At 38.1% G+C, this 18,214-nt stretch overlaps 2 protein-coding genes across 5 annotated transcripts in view; one reads left to right on the forward strand and one right to left on the reverse strand.

Annotated features, from left to right (window-relative positions):
• Positions 1 to 7,866, reverse strand: part of LOC118169841 — a 63,208-nt gene extending 55,342 nt beyond the window's left edge. The window contains exon 1 of the mRNA XM_035331545.1: positions 7,424 to 7,866. The gene's annotated coding sequence lies outside the window, so the exon portion shown is untranslated. The remainder of the gene's footprint in view (positions 1 to 7,423) is intronic.
• ARHGAP15 (Rho GTPase activating protein 15) overlaps positions 1 to 18,214 on the forward strand; it is a 332,778-nt gene that overhangs the window by 150,016 nt on the left and 164,548 nt on the right. The gene's annotated exons all lie outside the window — the stretch shown is intronic.

Below are 18,214 nucleotides of genomic sequence, written 5' to 3' on the forward strand. Positions count from 1 at the left end.
TTTATTTATATCTCACCCCGCTGCTCACCACGGTTGGGTCAGCTCATTTAATTCAGAGCTCACCCCTCGGTCGCTGCTTGCTGATGGGGAGCGTGCTGAGCATCGCCGCTCCACGGGGGAACTGGTCGCCCTGTAGCATCTGGGGTCCCTCGAATCAAAGAATTGCATCACGCTGATAGCGTTCATCCTCTCTCCGGTGAGGAAAAGGATAACTTAGTGTCAATGCCTTGTTTAATTTGGCCGCTCACAAAAAGGAGTGAGGCATCAGAGGGGAGAAACCTGCAGCACCCCAATGGGTGGTAGATGGATAACAGTCATACCCGCCCTTGCACAGATGTGCAAAGGATTTGCTAAAGTTTTAACAGGGCTTCAAATAATAATAATAACAACAACAATAATAATAACAATAATAAATTAATTCAGCCTGAAATTCAGACCTGAAGACCAGAAGAGCCAGAGTTTCTTTCTCTCTCCTTAAAATTTGCTTTAAAACAGCAACTTTTCATTACTGTAGTTCTGGAGGTTGCCTACTATTCTCTGAAGGATGGTGTAGACATTTATGAGGCTGCCATTTTTGCTCTAATCCTAAAGTAAAGTTCACATACCATCACAGCAAATGCACTGCCCAGATCTCCAGATGTCCTTGTGTCAAGCACGCAGTAGACACAACATCCAGTTAATGTATTTTTGTTATAATGGTTATTTTATTTTTTAACGACCTCTAGTTAAAAACAAGTCATTTATTTACAGACTTTTCCTTTTAAATTTAATTACTTTAAAAACAAACTGAAAAAAAAAAAGGTTTAATGCATTCAACAAAAAGAATACCGAAAAATATAGGAAGAGAAAAAAATTGCAGGATGCTTTAAATCTGGAAATTTCAAAGAAAAGGTTTTACCAGTGGCCAGTGTAAGGAAAGAAGAATGGGGTTTACATGCATATGCAAACAAAGCCTAAAAACAGCGTGTCCAACGATCTCATTTGCTCAAGTCTCAAAACTGCCGTACTTCATTTTCTGTTTGTACAAACCAAATAGCAGAATATTAAGAGTCATTTGAGGTCATAATTAAAGTTCTTTGACATCTGCCTTTTTTCTATTAGCCACGGCTACCAGATGTCCATGTCATGGGAACTGAAAATTATTAGTCTAATCATGTTTTTAATAAAAAGTAACAGAAACTTGTATGTTTTAGAGTTGCTGAGTGTAAGCTTGCCAGGCTAAAAGAGATTGCAGGGCTGCTTCCCTTTGTTTTTATACTTGTCTGACATTTTTACGTTATTGTTTGCTTTATTGGGGCTGTACTCTATTTTTCAATCCTGTGGATTACTTAGGCAGTCCAGCCCTATTGACAGAGTGAACCGAGTTGTATATTTTCATTAAACTGATACCTGCCTGTATTTCAGTCTGCTGCGACTCCACTGCTTGTTCCTTTACCTGTATATTGATCAATTTTATTTTACAGGGTAACTGTACTAAAAGCACTATTGTTTTCTGTTGCCTTTATTTCTGCTCACACGCTGGTCTCTGCTTGCTGTATTGATTTGCCTTTTTATACATTACTTTGCTTCTATCACATTAGCACCCGTTCACCAGCTTAATGTTCACGGCACTATATGGAGTACAGTACATTGGCTTGTTAAATCATTTCCATCATATTAATTTCTACTTATCTGTATAACTGACCTATTTTTACTGTGCCACTTCCATAATTGTCTTTGTTTATCCAAAGCTGGCTGTCCTCCATTGCTATAAGCATCCCTAGCTTTCTGTAGCTCTATTTTTAATGGCTTTTTTTTTTTTTTCAGTCCCCTTCTCTCATCTACCTCATATTCTTTTTTTTTTTTTTTTTGTCTTTTTTTTTCTTCCACATTTTTACTATTCTTTATAACTTAACGCTTAACTTTAATGTTATGAGCTAATCTTGTGTTTAAACATATATGGTCAACTTTTCTTCTCCCTCTTTGTCTTTGTACCTGGGAGTGATGGCATCTTGATCTGAGACTTTATTTTATTTTATTTTCTGAGACCTCTCTAATTCCTCCTTTGGATGTCATTATTGGCACAGGCCAAGAAACCTGGGTGCTGGGGCTCCGCGTTGTTATACATGGTCAGGTATGTTATAAAGTGTGTTGTGTCACTAGAATATGTCACTGCTTGATTTGTCCTGGGTGGACAGAGAACAACTGTGTATGGAGAGGTCTGCAGTAGGTCTGGTTTTCAGATGTGGGATGAGATAAAGGGAGCTTTTTGAGGAGAGGTGGGGAGGAGATGTAATCCTTCTTACTTTGGGATGAGTACATTTACAGTAACATTTTTTCCTTCTTTTATTTCACTCTCAACTGCTTTTTTGTCAATCGGAAACCATACCTGTGTTGGAACTGTGAGCAGCTGGACTTTAATCGGTATACAGAGCTTGTATTTACTCGCAGATCGGACTTCCCTCATGTATTTCCAGGGAAAAGCTGCTGACTGCCTAGATTGAACTCTATGTATCCTTCAGACCCAAACCTGCCATTATTTAACTCTTTTTGTTGCCCCTGGTTCCTCTCCCTTCTCGCTTCCCCCAGGCAGTTAACATCCTGTAATCCCGGTGTTACAATACCTTGCTCTTCTGAACGAACACGCTGCACTGCTAGCAGATAGCCTGACTGACAGTGTGGATATTCGGGATGTGCGCAACCTACTCAGTTTATATTTCATGATGCGGAAAGGAAATCTGGGTTGCTGATTTTTTTTTTTTTATTTTTATTTTTTTCCTGGTTCATAAAAATGCAAAATAGCAAATCTAATAAGTTAGGTTTTATGTGTAGTTTGGCCATGAAACAAACTTTTCTGAAATATGTAATGAAAAGTGACATCACACTCATCACTATCCTGTTTTAAATTTAAACTCCTCTGCCTTGCATAATCAATTACTTACAGAAAATTGTAAAGCCCTTAACATTCTGAAATGGTTTCTGGCATTTAATTATATAAGATTTTTGACCTGGCTAGGCAGATAATGTTAACACAGCTTTAATACTAAACAAGACTGAACATGTGTGTGCTTGACTTTTATTAAACTCCTACTGAAGAAACAGATTAATTGGAGGCTGATTCATTGGTGAACAGGCGTTAAAGACAGAAGGACCTTCTCACATTTTGTTCTGTTACCCAGGCTTATGCCATCTCAGGTTGGCAAGGAGATCCCAACTGTAGTGTTTTGAAATGTAACTGAAAGAAATTTTAGAATAACAGGTGCAAAAAAAAAAAAAAAAAAAAAAAAAAAAAAAGAAGAAAAGAAAAAAAAAGCCCTCTACACACAAAAAAAGGAAAAAGAAAAGTGAGCCATTTTTGAAATGCTGATCTGATTCCTTCCTATTGTGTCTTGCCAAATGACCACCTGACACCTTACTGACACAGGTATTGCCCAGATAGGTTTTCATTAATAATGTTAAAAGTGTAAATGGGATCATGGGAACCAGCATCTGTCGTGATGATTTCCTGCATGATTATTACTTCTCCCCCCTCCGAACAATTTTTAAGAAGATGTGTACGAGCTGTGATTAAACCACTTCAGATTAAGCTCAAAGTAAATTGAAAAAGTCCTTCCTAAAGCTCTCATTTAACAGTGCTTTACATCCATCTGTAAAATCAGAGCTCTGCTTGCGAGCACCCCCTGTACAGCCCACTTCCCACAAGGTAGCGGAGGTTAAAAATAAAATAGCAAGAAATCCGGGGCAAAGCACATGCGAGATTAACAGGGTGAAAGTACTGTAGTGGATAGCTGTTTCCTTCTGTCTGAGCTCCTCATTCTGCCGCACCAGCCCCAGTCTGGAAATGTAACACTGGCACTTTTGCACAGAGCGGTTTGTTAGCGATAGCTATTTGGGAATTCAGTTCAGCACCCTCACTTGATTATTGCTGACATTTCTTTTTGTAATACTAGGGAAGATCGTGTGTGTAAACAGATTTTTTTTTTATTATTTATTTTTATTTTTTTTGCGTGAGCTAGGTCGTGGGCAATTCGGACATCTGAACCTGAAACTCGAGAAAAAACGTGCTCGCTTCCGTGGTGTATTTGTGCAATTCGAAAAGCAGCCCTGATCTGAGAGATTCGGCTGTGCTCTTTGGTAGCTTCAGGTGGCTGTCGCTGATTTACGGGTGTTTGTGGGGAGCGGGAGACTCTCGTGGCTTTATTTGGTTCTTGTGAGAAAGTGGGAGAAATGAAAATACTTTGACAATTACCCATTGAGCTTTTCACTCCATTCAAATCTGAAACGCAGTGCTGAAGTTGGCGAGTGGGTGTGCAAGGGAGAAGCAAAACAACAAAAACACGTAGTATAAATCCAGGCTAAATGTTTGCACAGTCCCCTGCAAATTAACATCTCCGCATTTATCAAAGTTGTGCATTTTGAAATCATACGTTCCTATCTCTTCATTACTCCTGGACACTAAAGATACTGGTGAAAATTAACCTCTGATGTAAATCACGTGGAGTCACACACTTTATATGGCTCGATTTATGAAATCATTTGGTCTGTTATGCTCTATGAATGTTTCTTTTACCCTTACAATCCCAAATTGTGGAAATTAAATGCCATAATGAAATTCTGAGCTAAATTGAATTCTCTTTTGGGTTTATATGTACACTTATGCTTATTATTGTGCAGCAAGAGCAAAAAAAATATTTGGGGAATTATTGTTACAGCTGTTTCCAGGATTAAGGCTAAAATACCTTCTTTTTTATGCGTCAGTTATTGGTTCATTATAACCGACATTCCACAGGTAAAAAACATCAAACCCTAAATTGAAAGCGCTTGGAAATAAAAATAAAATAAATAAAAGGAATATATTTAAAATAAGGTTCTTATCTAATGTTATAGCTCAGCATATTTTCTATCTTGCTAAATATAATTTATGAACTGATTTTTCAGCTGTGTGTATTAAATCCCTGAGCTGGATTACAAAAATTTAATATGAAATACAATACATGTACAGCCAGTTTAAGCAAGGTATCTCAATGGCTATATAGCTATATATGAAGTTCCTTCATATTTTCCTTGCAACGGCTGATTTCTGATTTTTCTAGTGCAGGAGAACTGAAGCACAATAGCTGAAAGGTGAACTTTTTTGTATTTCGACATTCCCAGCCTGGTAAAGCTGTTCCGCTTGCTACATGATGTTATAAATATCAAGATTAGTTTCTTCTAAAATTACCAGTGCCAGCTGCATTCACTTTCCCATGTTATATAGTATTTTGTTACCAGTGTTCTCAGTTTAGTGAGAGGGTTTTAAAAATCAAATTAGTCACAAAAATCTTCAATATTAAAATCTGTTTACATGTTTCCCATATATTTTAAATATTGCACATAAATCCATTTGCCTTGCTGTCAAGTATATCCACGGCTACGGCAGTTCTCCCAGTCTTTTAGCCCAACGTGCTACCACACTCACAATAACCACTTTAGTTTCTTCTGTGGTGCTCAGCACCTACGGTTTAGATAACTGACAATCATTAAATTGTCTTTGGCAGTGGCTGGTATATGTATTTTGCATACGTGTGCGCATAAATCTACGGTGCTGTATTTTGACCTCAGTGGCAGAGCATATATATTATCTGCATTCTTACGGCTCTCGTTGAATCCTGAGCTCTATTAGTACTGCACCAGAAAGTGGCAGTTTCTGCTCTCCTGAAGTCCTTACAAAATCTTGCTTTGAACCTGGGTGTATTTAAGTTCTTCAGCTGACATCATTTCAGTCTGGGAATATGACATACGGCCACTAATCCAGGATTAATTGAGCACTTATGTGCAGTACAAAACATTCTTTATGTATTGACAAATATTTCTAAAAAATGGATTGATATTTTTGCTGTTAATTGTTTCATTACTGACCTTTACCTCTGTAGACATATGCAGTTTTCGTTTTTTTGGGTGAGACTTTCAAAATATTTTTTTTTTAAGTGTCCAATGCTCAGTGTTAGCAGTGACATTTTTACAGTCTATTCAGAAGCATATATTTCAGTCTTTTGTATCTCATTTCTTTCTATTTATTTAAAACAACTTAGCATGGAAAATCTTGCAGATTTAAGTGACAGTGATGATGTACAATATGCATAAAATGAGCCCGTCCCTACCCATGGTGTGTATTGCTAGGGACTCCATTGCAATATTTACAGTTAAACTAAACTTTTTCAAATGAAGCAAAATTGCATTTGTTTTGCAGATTTGCTCATCATTAAATGTGAAACATTTCACATTTGTCTTTTTGAGTAATTGGCTTTTTAAAATGATAAGGTGCTCTGAACACTTGTTATGTGGATAGGTCTGACGTTGTATCCCAGAAATCCATATGCCATACAGACAGAACAGAAGAAAGATATTCACAAGCATGTCACAGATTGGACTGAAGCAAGCCAAAAACCAAAGTGCCATGGCATTAACAATAGCACCAGATTTACTGTCACGATTGCAATCTGTGCTGTATCATAGACAGAAGGAGAACTTTTGATAGGTAACACCTCAGTGTTTTTTAAATCTTTTTGGCAAATTATCATTTTCATTATATTTTTGCCTGCCATATAATATTATTATAATGGTACTAAATCACACACACACATATACACACGCGCAAAGTTTATTAGCCCTCAACAAAAGGGCTGATTTACGTTCCTTTCTAAGCACTCCACGACAAAAAGGAAGATCTTTTACTAAATATTAGCACACATTTTAAGACAAATCATCCCCAAAAGTAGATGTGGTTTTCAAGCATGCATTAAAGTTAATGAAATGTGAGTTAATAAAGTCTTAGTAATAAAGGTACAGAAAGAAACCATGCACACCACAGAGAGCTCAACAGCTTGCTCAGAAGATTCCAAAGTTTGAAGGTGGTAAAGATGCAGGATTAGGGGGAAAACATTTTTTTTCTAGGGTTCAATCAAATTACCTGCATTTTCCTATCAAAAGTATGTAGACATTTCTTTTTCACCATAAAATCATACATTCTAGTGTTAAAAAAAATAATAAAAAAAAGCTGCATAAAGCAGATTTGGCAATACCATAATTCATGTTGAGCTCTGATAAGTGCTGAAAAAGATTTACAAACTCACAGCTTGACACGGAGCCCACATGTTGGGTAGTGTGGAGGAAAAGCTCTAGAAATACTACATAGAGCTTCCTGGCAGCAAACAGAGAAACATCAGTCAATTGTTTTTTTTTAATTGAAAGCCACCTTGGGACCTTGTTGAAAATAACGTATCTGCCTATCTTTTCCGATGTTCAAATTACCTGGCTGGGGGAGTTGTCCTGGGGCTATTCACAATAGGCTTTTTAGGGAAAGAAAACCACTGAAATTCTCACTTCATCCATATATAAATTATAGATTTGAAGCATGCTTCACATAGGTAGCAAATGAGAAGCACGAGAGCGCAGACAAACCTACCTAAACACGAGTCCGGATGCCGCTACCTTCTTTGCACTGGAAAGTACTTTTTTTGTATACTTTTTTTCGATTATCCCATTCTGCAAGTCTTCATCATGGGTATCGCCCTTGTCTGAAATTGCTGGGACTACTTGTGTGAGAAACGGTTGCTTGCATAATTTTAGCTCTCTACGTTTTGTACTTAAAACTCTATTGGCAGTGCAGTTGGTGCTTGATATTCTTCAAAACGTTTCAAAGTTTACAGTGGTGCCGCTGGTGTGTTTTGCACTCACTGCCATAAAATATCGTGTTGCCACAAAATGTTGTGGGAGCTTAATTTAAATACCATGAGCTGCGCTCTCCTTACTGGAGCCTGGTGAAAATCAGGAATTGATTAAAATTTTGATTCAGACAAAGAGTGGTAAATTTCTGAAAACTTTCTTTTTTTTCTTTTTTTTTTTTTTTTTTTTTTTTCCTTTTTTTTTTTTTTTTCCTCCCCAGTTTCAAAAGGTTTGGCTAAGCAAATGCTTTTTTAGGTTCACTCTAGCTTGAGTGTAGTATCTAAACATATCTCCAGCCTCCAATCTGACTGATGCAGACATCTCTGGAGATGAATCATTATTAGCAAGAGCTCCGTTCCCACTTTACTGGGCTGCTCCTGCAACAGCACTGCCCCTCTTAGAGATACAGGGTGTATTTTGTAGGCAGGGGGCACGTGTAAAGGGGTTAAGGGTGGAAAAGTGAAAATCTTTTTGATAGTGGCGATGTCGTGGTGAGCGCTGGTGTGTGCTTTCACCTGTTTGTCCCCCAGGCTTGAGGGTATGTGCAGGTATTTGACATTTTCCTGCTCCCAGACTGTATTTTTAGCACTCCAGGATGGGCAAAGTGAGATAATCCCCAGAAAAAACTAATTGCAACTTTCCTACCTGCTCATAGTAGCTTTGCTACCTCTGTGATCTTCACTAGCAGAGTCAATAATTTCTTTGAACAAGTTTTCCGTCTAATAATTAGCAGGCTTAAAGCCTGTAACGAGCTCTGTGTACATGGAAACGTGTTTTTGGAGGGTTTGTGTAGATTTCAGGGCATTGTTTCATTGTAAAATGGAAAGTGGAGCTTTTGCTCACATAGGGGCTGTAGTCCAAAGTAAGAGATGGATATGCAATGACTTCCTAAATTTATTTTATTTTTTTTTCTGTACGTTTGTCGTTACACATTGTATTTGGGATCTTTTTAAATAAGAGAAATAGCGCTTTCGAACCTGTATCAAATCAAATGGGTTAGAGGATTTACCTCAACCCATCTCATCTTCCTACCGTGGTCAGTGAAGGAATGGTTTCAATTCAGAAATGAAAGGCATTTGTAAACAGATCCTTTTTTCAACTTTTAACGGGCACTGCTCAGCTCCCATTATATTGATATAATGATACTTCAAGATAAATAAAGAAATTTGTGACTTTAGCAGTGTAAATAAAGAGAAGGCATTAGGATTAAAATGGGCACCATTCATACTCTGGATGACAGCTCGGAGGACTCTAGCGGAAGAGTAACCAACGCAGTGAAAAATAATAAACTGTGATTGCTATTTAACGCCGCAGCTTTTCACAGTAGCTCAGCACGAAGTTATTTAGCACAGGTGTTTCTGTAAGTCTGATACATTGGGAAAATTCACAAGGTTCTCCGTCTCTCTTGCTCCGTGTCGGCTGTGAAAGTTGGTCCTGTGATGCAGCGAATGGGTTTCTAGGAGGAAACCGAGCATATAGGCAAATGAGCAAGTTCAAACGTAGGAAATGATCTAGATTCATTTTCTTGGTTGCTAATTTTTGTAATGCATGACAGTAGTGAGGTGAATGACCTGTCATCGAGCAAAAGGAGTGAAAAATGGGAATGAGTTATCATTCAGATCTAAGCGTGAAGCTGGGATCCCATTCTGTCCCTCGATGCAGGCAGCTTTCCTGAGGATGCAGAGCTCTCAGAGCTCTTTCTTTGTTAAGTGAGAGCTTTGATAAATATTCACCTATTTTAACATTTCTCACTACTTTGTTTGGATATGGTGTACTTCTGTGCATTTCAACCCAGCGTTTCACTCTGTGTGTGTCTGCGTTCAAGTAAGAGATGGAATGGTATAACCGAATTTCTAAACCACTTCAAACTCTCAGCAATTATCATTATTTTTTTTTTTTTGGTCTTTTAATTCTCAAGTTCTGACAGTATCTAATTTATGGCTTAATTCTTTCTAAGGTCATCTTCTAAATGAGTGACTTCTAGTTAATCTTAGACATTATAAGCTTGGCTGTGACAGGGAATCCGTTCATCTGTTCTCAGAAGGAGATGGGTGAGCTGTGAGGGATGTTGGAACTGAAGACTCAGAGTTTAGGTGAAGACTACGTAAAATTTCTTAGGTAGTTATGCTTTTTCTCTCATTTTTTCAAGCTGATCTGGCAGCATCTTGACTATTATAACCAAAGATAAATAAAAATCTTATTCTTTTTCTGACACTGTGTTCTTCAAGGAGATAAAATTACCACTTTGGGTTTGCTTATAGTGAAAGAACACTAGTTCCCCATCAGGTGGGATTCTTGGTGGTGGTGGTAGTTCTTTGATTTATTTTGCTTTCTCTAATTCCTTAATAATCCATTCTCTTCACCCAGGAGGGCTAGGAGATTTGGCTTCCTTTTGCAGTGGGGTTTATAAGTGATAGCTAACTTTGTTGCTTGTGGTTCTGCTGTTAATTTACATGCAGCTCTTACTGACTGTCACTAACATAGCTTTTGTTCCCTAAAATATTCACTCCGTGAACAAATATAACTTTTCTGCTATTTTTACTCTGACTGATTTGCTCATTTCAGTCTTATGACTGAAAACAGTGCAAGTGCTCGTGTTCTGGAAGTTGCACATTGCTTAATGAAGTACCTTGCTGAATCAGGGCTACCACGTTCCAGAAGATGAAAGCAAAGCACATAAGAAGCTGTACTGCCAGGTTTGGCTTTGAATGTTTTTCTTTTAATCAAATTTTAGACTTATTAGCATAGCGGATCATGGTTTTGCAAAACAAACAAAAGCTTTCAGTCTTATTCTGAAAGTGTTTGGAAGTGTTAATGTAATTGGTTCTGTTTATAGTTCAAACTCACTTATACATCTCTGCTCAGAGGCACAAGTAACAGAGAGTCAGCTCTTCTAGCTCAGGTCTAATGAGCGAGTGCCCCAAACCACTGGGAAGTAACTTCTCGGTTTTGTTTGTCACTCTCAAGAATCTGATAACATTCTGAATTACTTCAGTGGCAGGGGAGCAGTGTAAGGATTAGGTCAAGGGTGGGATTGTAATAAAAGGTAACATAACACTTTCAGGAACTAAAATCCAAAATTCCCGTTTCTGTAAGACTTTCCCTTTTTCCTGGCCATTTAAAATATAACTTACTGGCTGTATGTCACTTTTTGGTTGCCATTTGGTTGGATGAGAGTGATAGTGCATCTGGTGTCCCTACCAAGGTGGTGGGAAAGGCAGGGACCACCAGGGGTCTGTGCGGAGGTGCTCTGGTCATAGCCCTCCTGTATCTGCAGTTCATGTTGCTAGATAAGCACGAGTCTCCTGGCACATGCACAGGGCTTGGATTAATATTCAGTGATGACATCCTTGGACAAGGGGGGCATAATGCGTTTTAAAACACTCTATTTATTTCTCTGTCATGTGTACTGTACATTTATTAGTGACAAGAAGTGGAGCAACAATTATGGTGTTGCAGGACTCCAGATAAATATGGTCTCATGATTATGGTGTGGAGGACTCAAAACCCAAATACCCAACCACTTCTGTGCCTGATCATTTTGTATATTTTTAGCTTCTCTTATATTTAGATTCCTAAGGTCCTGAAAGAGCTGTCACCCCAAACCCGCATTTGGCTATACTGCATCATCCCAAAGCTTGTGACAGGGAAGCATACCAGGCTTTCAGACACAGCATATTTAGAAAAGAAGGACTGAGTCTGCCAAATTCCCAAAAACCACTTCCCGATTCCCCTCACGAATAGCAGGAAATTACTTATTATCAGTGGGTAATTCAACCACAAACGTTATTGATTATCCAACCTCAGTCTTTACAGTCTTGATGGCCAAATATTTTGCAATCATTCTCTCTATTTAAAACTAGAAGATGTGATTTGTATTTTGGAAAAATTGAGTTTTTCAATTTTTCTGCATGCCACATCACATTGTGGTTCATCCCTCCAGTGGGATACGTCTCTTCAGTGTGATGGCCAAAAGGTTGACTGATAGATGTCAAAGTGTACAGCGTGCTCTAACACATGAGAAAAGCTTATGTTATTCAGAAATTTCAGATACTTGTAAAAATTATACAAATTTTGATAATAAAGTATGTATATTTTAATGGTTTGACATTTGGTATATCCTGGTCCATGCTGTTAAGTAGAAGACCTAGACAGAAGGTGCATGTTTCTAATAATATTTTTCTAATTCTACATGTATTTATTAAAAACCAATACATTATGTAATTGATCGCTGTGCGTTGGCTTGTTTGTGAACTATGTAGTCAAATATTTCAGTAGTTTTTCACCCAATTACTGCTAAATGGATTAATTCAGTTACTGTACAAAATTCACCAAGTTCTGAGCTATATTCTCTTTTCCTAGAAAAGCTCCCCTTAGACGCCTATTGTGAAAAGATAATTTGATATTTTGGTTATGTGATATTTTTAAATAACATTTTGAGTAACCTTCTGTCATTACTACTCTACTACTTAAAAAAGCATATAAATTTAAAGGCCAATGCATTTTCAGTGCTGTCAGTGAAGCTCCAGAATATCTGAAGAAAAAATATCCGGGATCTTCCAACAGTAGAAAACTGGTTTGAAACTCAAGAGGATATGGGGATATGCAAAATTCATTTTTTGGATTGCAAGAATTTCTTATTACAAAAAAATAGAAGGTATTATTCTTTGAATGAAACATGGTCTGCATACTATCTAGTCTGTGATACAACTTATTATTTAAAATAATATGGCCTTCAAATCAAAAAGCTGTAAGGGTTCATAGTCTATAAGTGTTTTAGGAACTGGATGTGAAGAATCCATATTCTTCAGTACCTAGCTGAGCACTGCGTGTATGGTATTGCCTGTGAACATTTTTAACCATTTTGTGAATCTTTAGAGACTACAGAGCTCAGCTAGGTGATAAAAATGTACGGGCAATATTTGCTGTTGATATATGTGCAAATATTGTCCATACATCATCCTTTCTATTAAAACACTAAATATTTTTTGTAGTGTAAATCTGTTCATTTTGCTGTAGACAGAAATGTTTTCCTTAGATGGATATAATAGCCTTATTGAAAACATTTTTAGTCATGCTTAGCTTTTCCTAATATTTATGTACAAATAAAAGCGGATGGAGGAAACCCAAAGACGTTATGCATTGTTCGCTCCCTGCATGCAAGGAAAGATGATAACCATTATATTTTCCTCCCTACAACACTTAGGAACTTGACACAGCTGGCAGAGTGTATGTTCAGATCGTGGACCAACTTTGATGTTTTACATTGTTATTAAACAGTAGCTGGCATGGCCGTGTAGCAGCAGGATATTACACTTACCATTCAGTAGACCTGTTTTTATAGAAAAGGACCTCCTGCCTCCTTGCCCCAGGCCACAAAACCCTCTACGGCAGAGATGGTGTTTTGGATCTCTAGCAGTAGGAGGATTCTTGTGTTGTCTTACCGGCTTTTGGCAAGTTAATAAAATAATGTAAATAGCTATTTTGGAAAATGACCGCATGTTCTGCATGCTCAGTATATAGAAAGGCTCTGAGTCAGAAAAAAAAAAAAAAAAAAAAAAAAAGAAAGAAATCCGAATGAAAAGGACATGGTAAATATAACAATGTAAAATCCCATTCAGTAGTGCTGTTTCATCTCTAAGAGATGCTTTATTCAACAGCAGGTATCAATCCCCACAAGTAACATCTGCTATCAGAGGATTTGCAGGTACACCTTTGTTCACTGCTAACTGAATTTGTGTCAGTATTATAATTCAGCAGATTTCTGCTTTTCACTCAACCCAGGATTAGCATTGACTTGGGCTGGAGGGCATTCAAGCTGCTGTTCTTCTTTTAGCTATATTTCTCTGTAAACATCTAATTGTTTCAAAAAGTGATGTACAGTATGCAAAAACCTGAATTCAATGCAAATAAGTCTGCGCAGCTCTAAAGTTAACAGGTGTTCTCATTAGTGTAAGTAGACAAGGAACGATTCTTGAATGTTTTATAAACACTTATAATCATGGCCAAATACATTACTGTAAGTATAAAGATACTTATAGCAACATCTCTTTTTTCTTATTGTGCAATCTCAGCACTTATTAATAGGAGACATGTGTCAGTAAATGAAATACTCAAAGCCAGTGCTGGCTTCTGCCTGCAAATAATGTAGCTGTAAAATGCTCTGCTACTGATGAATAAATTTCTTGCTAAAATAAGAGTCAACGAAATGAAATCTTTACACATAGCACATATATATTTTAAATATATATCTTTGCTTTTACTGAAACTAGAGCATTCATTCTCCCTTTGATTTTTTTTGTTTGTTACAGGGACTTATCACGTTGAGTCTCTCTCACATATATCATAAAGTGTTATAACGTGCATATAAAATTGGACAGGAGGACCATTCATCACTAGGTCTTGTCCAGCTGGTAAAACTAAGAAAGACGGGGACTTCTCTAGGAAACCATTGCCAATATCTCTGTATGTGGCTGGGTAATATATGGCTTCAGATTGCAAAGGCAATAACAGTAAAATATTACCCCAAGGAGAAAAGTAGCTTGCAGTAGGTATTCATGCGGTGCCTTTAGTCTTCGTCTGTGGACGAAATGCACAATTGTCTATTCCCCTACTTCCTGCTACGTGCAGACGTGACTGAGTTGTGTCTTCATTATTCACTCTTGCTTTTCAGCTATAAGCCAGTTTTGGGGGTACATCTTTCTTGCTTCCCACATCTGCAGTGATTTCCATCTCCCCTTGCTTTGGCCAAATACCTGGCAGGCATCTGTCCACCTGGCTCCCGTGGTGTGGGGCTGGAGCAGCGGGTGGTACGGACGTCTGAGATGCTCATCTTCTGCCTGCCTCAGATTTTCATTTTCTGCCCTTTGCCCTCCTCTGGAGTAAACCTCTGGTTTGCAGAAGCGAACTCAAGGAGTCTCATGTAGGGGATAATACCAGCATGGCAGATCAGTATAAATACTTCTCGGTGTGTTCCTTGGATGCTTAGCAGAAAATACTTGCTCTTCCATTCCTTTCCCTTCCGTCAAACAGCACGTGCTTTATTTTCACACATCTGTAAGGGAAGGAAGAAATAAGACTTGGACTGGTGGGTGAAAAAGGGAGAATGCCCACCCATTGCTTAAAAGCAGTGGAGCATCCCCGTACCCTCTGGCAGAGCAGTGGACCTCTCCCCTCTAGGGAGGCTCCTTGGACTCTCCGGTCTAATCTCCTCATCAAGCCCAAGGAGGAGGTTTGGTCTGTTGGGGCCTAATCAGCTTTAATCATGCACTCTTTTCTGTTGAGTGTCTTCCTTACAAATGGTATAAATCACTTCTGCTTCTGAGATTCTTCACAGGCAGGCAGGAAGGGAAGAGATTTGCCTTATATGCAGGGAGAAGACCCGATTCTCTCCTCACTAATATTAGTGCAACTCCATAAGAACTGGTATACACTATGAGTTTTGCACAGCAGAAGGGAAGCATTAGGCTCAAAGATCTTTTTTTTTTCTTCTTAACAGTCCCAGAGTTCATTATTTTACTGCTATAGTATGTTGAAGAGCTCAGTCCTAGAAATTCACCAGGAAAAAAAAAAAAATACACTTGCTCATCACTGGTGCAATACAGTTTCATTTAAAAAAATGTTATTTTGTGGAAGTTTGTCCCTAGAATTCAGACTGTTGAATCCACTTCAGAGCCATTGTTATATATGCACCAAACAATAGATTAAATTCATTAAAAAATATATATATATATTATTTGTGTAAGCTGGTTGCTTTGGTACCGTGACCCCACGAAGGTTTCCAGAGAATGGACGTGCAAATCAGTCACGCCACAAGGCAAGACAATTGAAGACATATCTTGTAAACATCTGGCAGCGATTGGTCTTACAGTTGCTAATAGTGTGGAAGTTGTGAAAACACAGGATCTGTTTGTTGCCTCTTTGCAATGCTTGGTTTTCACAGTCATTTTTACAGAGTCAGAAGAAACAGGGTAATTATAACATAAGGTTCAACATCTTTAGATATGTAGAACATTTTCTGTTGCTTAAAACAAATATTCCCAAAGAAAGTATAAAACATTTTTCTGACTTGCAAAGTTTTTGCAGTCTATCATTTAAATTACTTAAATAAAGGGAGCTTTACTACTCCCAAAAGCTGAGAATATAACACCCGCCATGCATATTAGCTTGATCTTTTTGACAGACCAGAAAAGTGTTTGTGTGTGCCAATTAAAACAAAAATGGATCCCCAGTGGCTTGTTCCTCACACAACTTCTGAAGACTGCTATCATTGTATGCTGGGGTAACCCTGGATAAGGCGGCTATCCAAAGTAAACAAACTTTTCAAAACTTTCATGACAGATGGGGGTTACAAATGCATTTTAATAAGAGAGTTGCCAAAGCAACTTTTTTGCAATCAGCATATATTTACTTAACATCTAGCAACATTGGGAACACAAGGCAGATACTTTCTCACAAAATGTTTTAACAAATATCATTTTTTTTGGAAACATTGGTTGAAGACCTTTTCTTCCAAGCTGATATTTCCCCCTCGCTTCAATGTTAACTTTGCTCGACATGCAAAGGACTGCTAGATTGGTGAAGCCAGACTGTAACATGAGACAGACAATCTGCTTGATAATGAAATTTCTTTGGTAGTCGTAAACATCTTAGAGTCCTTTAAGTAACTTAACTAGCAGCATAAACACGACTACCTCCGCTGGGGAAGCTGAATCATATCATGGATATGTGATGCAGTATGGATATAATGCAGCCGAATAACAATCCTTTTGTTTTCTTTTATTTGCATTTCTTGAATATTAGAATCTCAACTCAGTACAGTGCAGCACAGAGAGAGATTTTATTTATCATCTCTGCTGCTCCGTCTTTCAGCATAAACATGGCCAAGAGACTGGATTATCTGTGAGAAAGAATTTGAGATCAACTTCCAGAAATGCAGTTTGACTTTTGACATGTTTTTGAAAACTTACATATCTCTGTCCCTGTTTAATTCAAACCCAGTTAATTAAACCACTAAGGAGCATAGTGTCTCCCAACTTTAATTAATTTTATTTCTGCTGTGGGTGTGGACACATGAGTTTCTATGCTTTATGCATTTATTCTCAAGCTATATTATATTCTAAAGATTATTTTTTAAAGAACATTTAGAAAAGGAGACTGAAAATTCCCAGATTTATTTTTTTCTTTTTCCTTTTTAAAAAATTATTATTAATTTATTTTTTTATACCAGCCCTGGTATCTGGCATGCAGATGGAGTGTGCCGTGCCCTGTGTTAAGTAGACTGGGTGGCCAGAGCCCATCCTGCAAAAATCCCTCAGGAAAGTAGAGGAAAAACCTAGATTCCTCTCTTTTATGGGAATCAGGATGGTTAACATGATCAGAAGAAAAACTCTTAAGAAGCAAGGTGAGATGACAGGAGCAGTGGGAAAGGGGAAGAGTGTTAGCTTTAGAGCTAGAAATGATGCAGCGATTCACATTTCCTTTTTTCCTATGTATATCAAGGGCAGCAATCCCCATGCACAGTGCAACAAGAGGAACACGTTTTATTGAGTTTCTGGATGCAGAGGTATCTGTCAATCCAAGTTTAAATCACGTATTTTTTACCACAAGCTGTGGAACTCCCAGGTGACATCAAAATTTAGGTTTTCTGCACTGGATTCTGCGCTGGATTTAGCATTTACGTAGGGTTTCCACGGTCCAGAAGTGTCCAATAATCCATCGCTGGACTGTTGGGGTGGGTTATACGAAGACCTACCTCCACAATCCAGGATATTTTCAGGATATCCCACGTTCAGAGGGAGTTGAGCGCTCTCTTGTTTCAGTATTTGGCTGAAATAAGAACCGCGTGGTGGTTTCTTGGTGGCCATATGTGAGCCATACACAAGCCGTACGTGAACCATACACTTCCCAAGCTGCTCACTCCATGCTCTTTCATTGCAGGGGAGAGACTCTGAAGTGTTTTTGCTGCATTTCTCCTTCCCCGTAGGGTTCTCCACTTCCTGTATTAAAGTTTGTGCTCGGCATTGTCTGAAAATAGTTAATCACTGCAAATAATAGTTGCAGTCACCAGAGATGCGTAAGTACACTTTGAAGTGAGTGAATCAATAATACGGTTTTGTATTTTTTGTTTTGCTGTGTGAATTTTTCGCCCTTTTCGATATCTCCATAGAGTGCCTATCAGTAGGATTGCTAAAATTGCCTCCATCCCTGTTCTGCAGCTAAAACAAATGTAAGAAACAAATGTGTCTGTAGGAATGTGTACTGGGAAAGAACCAGGGGGATGCCATGAAGGATGGATTTATCACAGCAGTGCAATAGTCCCTGGTCCGACGTTTGTAGGAAGACTATGGACAAAAGCTCCTGGGCTTATTCCATGGCTCTTTTACGTGTTCTGCTGGTGTGGGAATGCCAGGAAAGGGGAGAATCTCTGAGATAAAACATAAAAAAGAAAAAAAAAAAAAGAAAAAAAAAAGAAAGAGGTGAAACAAGTGAGCTGTAAAGGTTTGGAAGTCCTGGAGAAACGCAGCCATGC

The sequence above is a fragment of the Oxyura jamaicensis genome, chromosome 7 (genome assembly GCF_011077185.1).
Source record: "Oxyura jamaicensis isolate SHBP4307 breed ruddy duck chromosome 7, BPBGC_Ojam_1.0, whole genome shotgun sequence".
In the NCBI taxonomy this organism is placed as follows: domain Eukaryota; kingdom Metazoa; phylum Chordata; class Aves; order Anseriformes; family Anatidae; genus Oxyura; species Oxyura jamaicensis.